At 36.2% G+C, this 8,687-nt stretch overlaps 1 non-coding gene across 1 annotated transcript; it reads left to right on the top strand.

The window, feature by feature from the left end:
• Positions 1 to 3,595: 3,595 nt before the first annotated feature.
• On the top strand, positions 3,596 to 3,702 carry LOC111759688 (U6 spliceosomal RNA). The gene has a single exon (XR_002793591.1). It is a non-coding gene; the product is annotated as a U6 spliceosomal RNA (small nuclear RNA).
• Positions 3,703 to 8,687: the final 4,985 nt, after the last annotated feature.

Here is an 8,687-nt window from a genome sequence, read left to right as displayed (position 1 = left end):
CAAAAGAGTTTATCAACAAATTGAAAAGGCAACCTACTCAAGGATAGAAAATATTTTCTAACCATCTACCTGATAAGTGCTAGTATCCAGCATATATAAAGAAATCCTACACCTGGAAAATAAAAAATAAAAAAAAGCAAACAACCCATTTAAAAATTGGGGAAGTGATTTGAATAGACATTTCTCCAAAGAAGAAATACAAATGGCTAAAAATCGCATGAAAAGATGCTCAACATCACTAGCTATTAGGGAAATGCATTTCAAAACTATAATGAGTAAACATCTTACACCCATTAGACTGCTGGCTATTAAAAAGAACAGAGGACTACAAATATTGGAGAGAATGTGAATGGGAACCTTCATCCACTGCTGTTGGGAATGTAGAAATGTGCAGCCATTGTGAAGGACAGTTTGGCAGTTCCTCAGGAAGCTAACTGTAGATCTGCCATATAATTCAGCAATTCTGCTGTGGGTATATACCTAGAAGAATTGAATGCAGGGACATGAGCAGATATATGTACACCAAAGTTTATAGCAGCTTTATACACTATTGTCAAAAGTTGGAAACAATCCAAATGTCCATCACAGATGAATGGATAAGCAAATTGTAGTATATACATACAATGCAATATAACTCAAGTGTAAGAAGTAATGCAGTATTGACACATGGGATAATATGGACAATCTTGAAATCTTAAATTTAGTAAAGAAAACCAGGCACTGAAGTATGAATACTACATCATCTCACTGATATGAATTAAGGAAATTTAGCAGGCTCACAGTGCTAAAACCTGGAAGATAGGTTTACAGGATACAGAAAGTGAGAAAAGGTTGTGATTCATGCCCATATGGGCAAAATCTAAGGTGGAAAGGTGTAATTGTGAAATGAGTGGCCATGACAGTAATGCGGTGATGATATTGCATTGGGTGGTGCATATCTGTGAGGGGGGTAGGGTGGGGAGTGTGGATTGGTCTGTCCTTGGAACTGGGGAGAGGGTTGGGGCAGCAAGCAGGTGAACTCTGGGGATTTGCTCATATATGGTTGAAACTAAATCATTTGGAGTATTCTTTTGGCAAATATGGCATGGGATTGTTACTGGTTTAGGGTACTAAATGTGGGGGCACACAGAACAGGGTGCAGCTGGGGCATGCTTCTAGGTAGTGTATGTGTTCATGTTGCCATAATGTGTTGTAATAGTAAGTGGAGACCCACATAATGAGTCAGAAGGTGCTGGATTCCCATTCTGGGAAGTCCTGTGATGTTCTTAAATAGAGGTTCAGTAATCTCTTGAGAGCGCAGACAGTGCCTAATAGAGGATTACAGGCCAGTATGTCAAGATCTCAATATTGTTGTGAGCATTTAGGAATCCTGTTCATCAAGGAGTAAAGTTTGGTGGTTGCTGTGGGTCACAAAGGGAAATGGAGGAAGGAATAGAATATATGGGTCATGGGGCATTTTTGGGTGATGGAATTGTTCTACATGATCTTGCAATGAAGGATATAGGCCTTGTTAAATTTCATCAAAATTTAGAAGTATGTTGTCCACAATGTAAACCATAGTGTAAATCATTAACCATGGTTAGTAGCAATGTTTCAAAATTTGTACATCAATTTTAACAAATGTACCATCCACATGTAAAATGTTATTAATAGGGGAAAGGGGTAAAGGTGGAAGATGGTGGGTATATTTGAAGCCCCCATATTCTATGTATGTGACTTTTCTGTAACCTAAAGTTTCTTTGATAATAAAATGAAAAATATAAAATCTGGGGGAAGAAATGGAAAAAGTCACTGTACACACAAGACAACAGATCTTACAGTAATGAAAGACATAATGTCAAAAATTGTTTCAATTTTTAATAATTTTATATTTTTATTAGATTTGATTATTCCAAATTTTCAAAAAATTTTCTATTTTATTTGTTATTTTTTAAACTACAATTATTATTTAATTTCTTATTAATTCTATTTGGCTATTTTTTTGGCTTCATTTCTTAAGAAGTTTTGGATAACAGAAGGGTTACAATGGTGTAGGAAGGATCATTGCTGCAGGGTGTCAGTGATGAGGATGCAAGGGAGGAGGTGCACCTGGGGCATGCCTATACTGCATATGAATGTGTTCAAGTATTCATGAGGCATTGTCACAGTGGGTGGAGATCAATAAGTAATAGAAAGAGTATCAAATTCTCATCCTGGGGAGCTCTGCCACATTCTCTAGGGTGCAGCAAGAATCCCCTGAGTATAGGGGCATTGACTGGTGAAGGAGGATTGACCGTTGGTGGTTTTGATGACTTGGTATTGATTACTGTACTTATGAACTCTGACTTATGAAATTGAAACTTAGCCTAGTATTACAGGGTGCATAAGACTTATGTCCTGAGAACTTCCTTGTTGTTCAAATGTAGCCTTTCTCTAAGCCAAACTCAGCACATACATATGTTGCCTTACCCCTGACATGGACATGACTCCTGGGGATGATCCTCCCTGGCACTGAAGATTACTACCAAGCACCAACCAGCAATGCAACTGGAAAAAATCCTTGGCCAAAAGGGGGGAAGGGTAATGACAAATGAATTTTTATGACTTAGAGACTTCAAAGTAAGTCAGGATGACATTCCAGATGTTATGCTTCTGCACATCTCAGCAGGATCTCATTGATTGCCAGAGTAAATATTGCCTCAAATAGCAGGGCTCCTGATGACTCTAGAGATATTCAGACACTACAGACAGGGCAGACAGCTCATGAGTTTGGCACCCTGCCAATGGACTGTACTTTGGAATTTATGTTTCTCAGTGAAACAGAGTCGGACTCAGTTATGGTTTCCCTACACATGGTAATTATGCCCCCTCTGTTTGAACCTGTAGTTTGTACTAGAGATGATAGGTTTATGTCCAAGAGACTTAAATCTTTGGGTTTCCATATGCCAATTGGGTTCTGAATCTCAACGTACTTGCAACACCTACTCTCCAGACAACTAACAAGGACATGAAAATGGACAACGACCATCCCAAGGAAAAGAGAGAGTCTGCAGCTGCAAGAAAGACAGTCTTATACTTCTGCCCCCATGGGATCTAAGCCCCTTCTCAATTGGAGGTAAAGTGGGCATCACCAGAATCCTCAGGAGTGGGGATGAATGATGGACTAAAGTAGACTTACTGGTATTCTACTATAGACTTAGTGTGATTCTAGCAATTGAAGAACTTTTGTCATTGATGTGGAAGCAGTAGCCACTGGAGGTTCTGGGGGGAGTGAGAGGGAAAAGATGTGTAATATGGGGCCATTTTTTAGATTTGGGAATAATTTGAGTGACAATGCAAAGACAGATATAGGCTGTTGTATATCTTGTCATAGTTTACAAAATTTTTCAGGGGAGAGTGTAAACTACATTGTAAACTATAATCTACACTTAACGGCAATGCGCCAAAAGATGTTCATCAATTGTAACAAACGTACCACACTAAGGATGGTTGTTGTTCATGCGGAAAAGTGTGAGAGTGGTAGGGAGTTGGTTATATGGGAATCCCCTATATTTTTATGTAATCTAAGTATCTTTAAAAATTTTTAAAAATCTAATATATATGAAAATAACTTGTCATGCTCACTTTGGCAGCACATGTTCTAAAACTGGAAAAATCCAGGGAACATTAGCATGACCCCTGTGCAAGGACTACCTGCATATTTATGAATCTTTCCATACCCCAAAAATAAAGTGTTATACATAGATAGATGGTTTTATTTCTGGGATTTCAATTCTATTCCATTTATCTACGTCTATTGTTGGCCACCTCTACTTTGACTTGACTACAGTTGCTTTATACTAAATATAAAACTGGATAGTATGAATCCTCCCACCATGTCCTTGTACTACAAGATTGCTTTTAAGGTTTTAAAATTAGCTTGTAATATTCAACAATATGTCAGCTAGAATTCTGATAGGAATTTATTAAAATGACATATGTATTTGGAGGGTATAGCTATCTTAACAATGTTAAGTATTTCACCTCTGGAACAGGAGAGCTTTAAGCAATTATTTGCATCTTCTTTGGTTTCTTTCAACAGTGTTTTGAGTTTGCCAAGTGTAAGCTCCATAGTAATTTTGATAAATATATTCCCAAATATTTTATTCCCTTTGATACAATAGCAATGTAATAATTTTCTTAATTTTAATTACAGACTGTTCATCGTGAGCATATAAAATATAACTGAGTTTGGTATACTGGTCTCATATCTTCACTTTTGTTGAAATCCCTTACTTGTCCTAATACTTTTATAGAAGATTCCTTAGAATTTTTAATGTTGAAGATCAAGTTATCTACTAATAGAGTTTACTTTTATCTTTTCCAAACTGGATGACTTTTTTTTTGATTTGCCAGAATTCAGTTTCTTTTTTATTTACTTTGCTATAGTATTAAAGGGAATTGCAGGATTCTCAAGTGTAATGTTGAATAGAAGCAGTCAGAGTAAACATCATGGTTCTCTTCTTGATATTACAGTGGGAGCATCTCATCTATTCACATTAACTATGATGTGAGTTCTGAGCTGTTTGTAAATGTCTTTCCACTGATTTGGAAAGTTCTCTTCTGTAACTACTAGACTATTTTTTATCATGAAAGAGTGTTAATTATTTTCCAAATATTTTTCTGTGTATACTGACATGGTCATGATGTATATTGTATTTATCATGGTTTCCCCGTAGCTGGCCTATGTTTAACCTATATATTGAGTCTCATTCACATTGCCTTACACCACAGACTTCACTGTTTTTGAGAGTACACTTAAATTTCACTTTCTCCAAAGGCTGTTTTAAATGAAGTCATTTCCTTGGGGAAGTTATTAGAAGATCTGTATATGAAGGCCTGCTTCTGCCCCTAAGCATCATATTATTAAACAGAGCTTTAGGGTTGTGAATGGGGAGAAGCCTCCTTTCTATTATAAGAGCTAAACACAGTGGTGTGAGGGGTGTGGTGGTCGGAAGTGAGCTCAGATTGTCTCTCGTGGTGAGGAAAGATGACATCAGAGCATGGAGCAAGATGACCAGGATCACAGTCTTCTTTGTCTCTCATGACCAAGCTAAAGCCCCTGTTCCATGAGGGGGGCCTGAGTAGAAGAAATGATCCCACCTCTTAACAACATTTGTCAGGACTGAGCTTCATCAGCATGTAGGTGGATACAGATGGGGAAAGCTAATCTATTGCTCTTCCAGTAAAAAACACTCTGACTGTAAGCAAATGGGAGACTGAGCCCTGTGTTCTAGGCTGAAGTTGTTAGGAGTGGAGGTTTTGCCTTTATGAGCTAAGGGGAGAGATATTAGAAACTTTCATTCAAATTCCACAGAATCTCACCTTTCTTACCAAATCTTTTTGTTGTTGTTGTTCATTTATCTGAAATGATTTTTAAAATATTTAATTTTAGGGCTATTTCTGTGTGGACAAAGATGAAGTGCAAATGAAAAGGACAAATATTCGCATAACCTACATATATACTTCAGATAATTTCATTTTGCTATTCAGAAGTTATCATAAATTCTACAGGAATAGTTAATTGTATATTAGGAATCTGAGATTGGTGTTAGCACATTGTCTTTAGATGAATGAACTTCAACTTATTTTTTAATTTAAATTAATTATATTTGAAAGAAGGTTTAAATTAAATAAATGTTAACTTGAAAATATAGGGGATTCCCATATATACCATGCCCTCCCCTTCCCACACTTTCCCCCTTGAACACCATCTTTTATTAGTTTGGTATACTTGTTACAATTGATGAACACATATTGAAGAATTGCTACTAACCATGGTATATATTTTACATTACAGTTTACAATTTACACTGCGCACTTTTATAAGTTTTGACAAAACATAAAGTGGTCCATATCTGCCATTGCAATGTCATGCAGGACAATTCCAATGTCCCCAAAATGTTCCATGTTACACTTATTCTTAATACATATCTTTAAAAAATGTTTCTTCATTTGCTTCCCACACCCTGGACTATTTTCAGAGAATTTAAATGTTTGTTTGTTTTTAATACTTTTAAGCAGTTTCCCTGGCAAGTTGTCCAGTGGAGCTCCTTTTGTGGTCTTGTTGGATGCCAATGTATGCTGGTGGTTTTACACGCATCATCTAGAAATTCAAGCTTGCAGCTTTAATGCCCTAATTAAAAGTAGCCATGAAGAACAATAATGAGTAATAGTTCTTTTGGATAAAAATCCAAGGATTACATTTGTATATTCCCTTCAGCTTGAACCAGGGCTGTGCATTGATTCATGAACAATTAGTCATAGCTTGATAACCTGAACAGGATTTAGAATGAATAGAACTGGAATAATACTGCTTACAAAGAGATCCAGAAAGTGCTCTGTGATTGCCTTAGATGGGTATAGATCATGAAAATAGAGCTATCCCATCTACCTCATGTACTTCAGGGGAAGACTTCATCATCAGGCAGACAAATAACAAGCTTTGTGTAGGCTAGCCTCTTTTTCTATCCAGCCAGGTCTTGCTCAATGGGTACCTTACAAAATGACCAGAATTGTAGTGCATATGTAGGTAAAAAAACTGGGCTTTCTTACAAAGCTTGGTGTGGCAACCAGAACAGAAATATTCTGGTAATGCTGAAGCCCTGAAATGGCAGTTTCCTTTTTGAACTGATAATACAATCAGAGGCAAATGGATTGTGACCTTTCCACTTTGGTAAAGGTAGACATTTGTCTTCATTGGAATGAACTATATATGCCAGGTATGTATTTTCTTTCAAACCATAAAATTTATCACCTTTCATGGATTTATAAAATGCTGTATTCATTCATTATGGCACTGTGCACAACATTGATTATGATCAAGGAATTTCTTATGCAGCAAAGAGATCATGACCATGAATTTAATGGTTATCATATACCTGATCACTTAAAAATACTTGGCATAAAATAATTATGAAATTGCATGCAGAAGACTCCTTCATGGCTCCCTTGGGAGAGAAGATCTTTTTAGGTGTAATAGTGAGAGGAGCTATTCCAAGTTATATTTTGCTTGTAAATTGGAATAGTTTCTCTCACTATTACACCTAAAAACACACTTACAAAACATTTTCTTCCCATCCTCAAAACTTTGAGCTCTGATTGTTTCCTTAGAAAGAATACTTAACACACCAGGTTAAACAACAATATTTCCATTAAATTGGAAATTAAGACTATAAATCATTTGAGGTTATCTTTAGGGAATGTGCACAACTATCGGTCCTTCAGATTAATATCTGAGAAGATGACTCTAATAGAAACCAGTAGGACATGAGGAGAATCTGCCTATAACATGAATGGGTAAACAATAAACTTGGAGATAATGATAGAAAAGTGCTTATATGTTTGTGTTGAGGGCATGTACTGGTTTTATATTGTGGTAACAGGATATATAACAAGATAATATAAGATGTATTTTTTGTTAGGTCCTCCAAATTTTGTAATGTCCAAGAATTCCCTACAACAAGTACTTTACATTCAATAATTTCAACATTCTCATTTATCATGATCAATAATATAGAGATTGACTGGGTATTTCTACCATAAAGAAGGACTATATGTTCTTAGATTTCAGAGGAATGTTTCATGGTATTACATTGATTTATTAATATATTCAAAAGTTCCCTGAATTATATGAAACTTTTTCCTTTATTTGGAGACAAGCATGGCATGTAGATTTAGATTAAATCCCTCAATATTTCAACATATATCACAAGGTCATTTTTTAATCAATTTGAATTCCTTGCAGTGAGATTTCTGGTTATTAAATATTTCCCTTGAAATCTATGTAGTAACTTCTCAATCTTTTCATAACATTTTTTATTTCTTTATTTTTAGGGCATAAATAAGTGGATTTAGGATAGGTGTGAGAACAGAGTAAAATACAAGAAATTTGTCGACCCATATGATGCTGAGTGGACACATATAGATGAAAATGCCGGGGCCTAAGAAGAATATGAGCACTGTGATGTGGGAGTGCAGGTAAAGAGTGCATTAGATGCACCCATTTTAGAGCTTTTCTGGACAGTTAAGGGAATGTAAGTGTAGGATATCACCAAAAGAATAAGGCAGGTCATTGCTAACATATCAGTGTCTGCATTTGTTAATATTTCCAAGGTATAAGAATCCATGCATGCAAACTTGATTGTGGTATATCACAGAAGAAGCTGTCCACTTCCCTGAGGCCACACAAAAGCAGTTGCACAATCATGCTATTTGACTAACGACATGCACAAAGCCAATTGTATGCACTAACTCAATATACTTTGGCAGGCTCATAATGGTAGATTAGTGCAGGGACTTGCTGATGGACACACAGCAGTCAAAGGCCATTATCACCAGTAGCATAACCTCATTCCTTGCAGTCAAATGGACAAAGAGGATCTAGCACATGTATCCTCCAAAGGAAATGGTCTTTATCTTCCTGAGAAAGTTTATGATCATCTTAGGTGTCATGACTGAGGAAAGCAACATATCAAGAAAGGACAGGTTGGCCAGCAAAAAGTACGTGGAGGAATGGAGATGAAGGTCAGAAATTATTAAAATTATGACAAAGATATTTCCAAGATGATGGTCAGGTAAAGCATAAGAAATATCATTAAGAGTAAAATTTGCATATTCTGTGAGTGGCAAAGTCCTAGAAGCACAAATTCTGACACAACGGACTAATT

Source organism: Dasypus novemcinctus, chromosome 3 (genome assembly GCF_030445035.2).
Source record: "Dasypus novemcinctus isolate mDasNov1 chromosome 3, mDasNov1.1.hap2, whole genome shotgun sequence".
In the NCBI taxonomy this organism is placed as follows: Eukaryota; Metazoa; Chordata; class Mammalia; order Cingulata; family Dasypodidae; genus Dasypus; species Dasypus novemcinctus.
The sequence above is the reverse complement of the archived record's forward strand: the minus strand, read 5'-3'. Positions and strand labels throughout refer to the sequence as shown.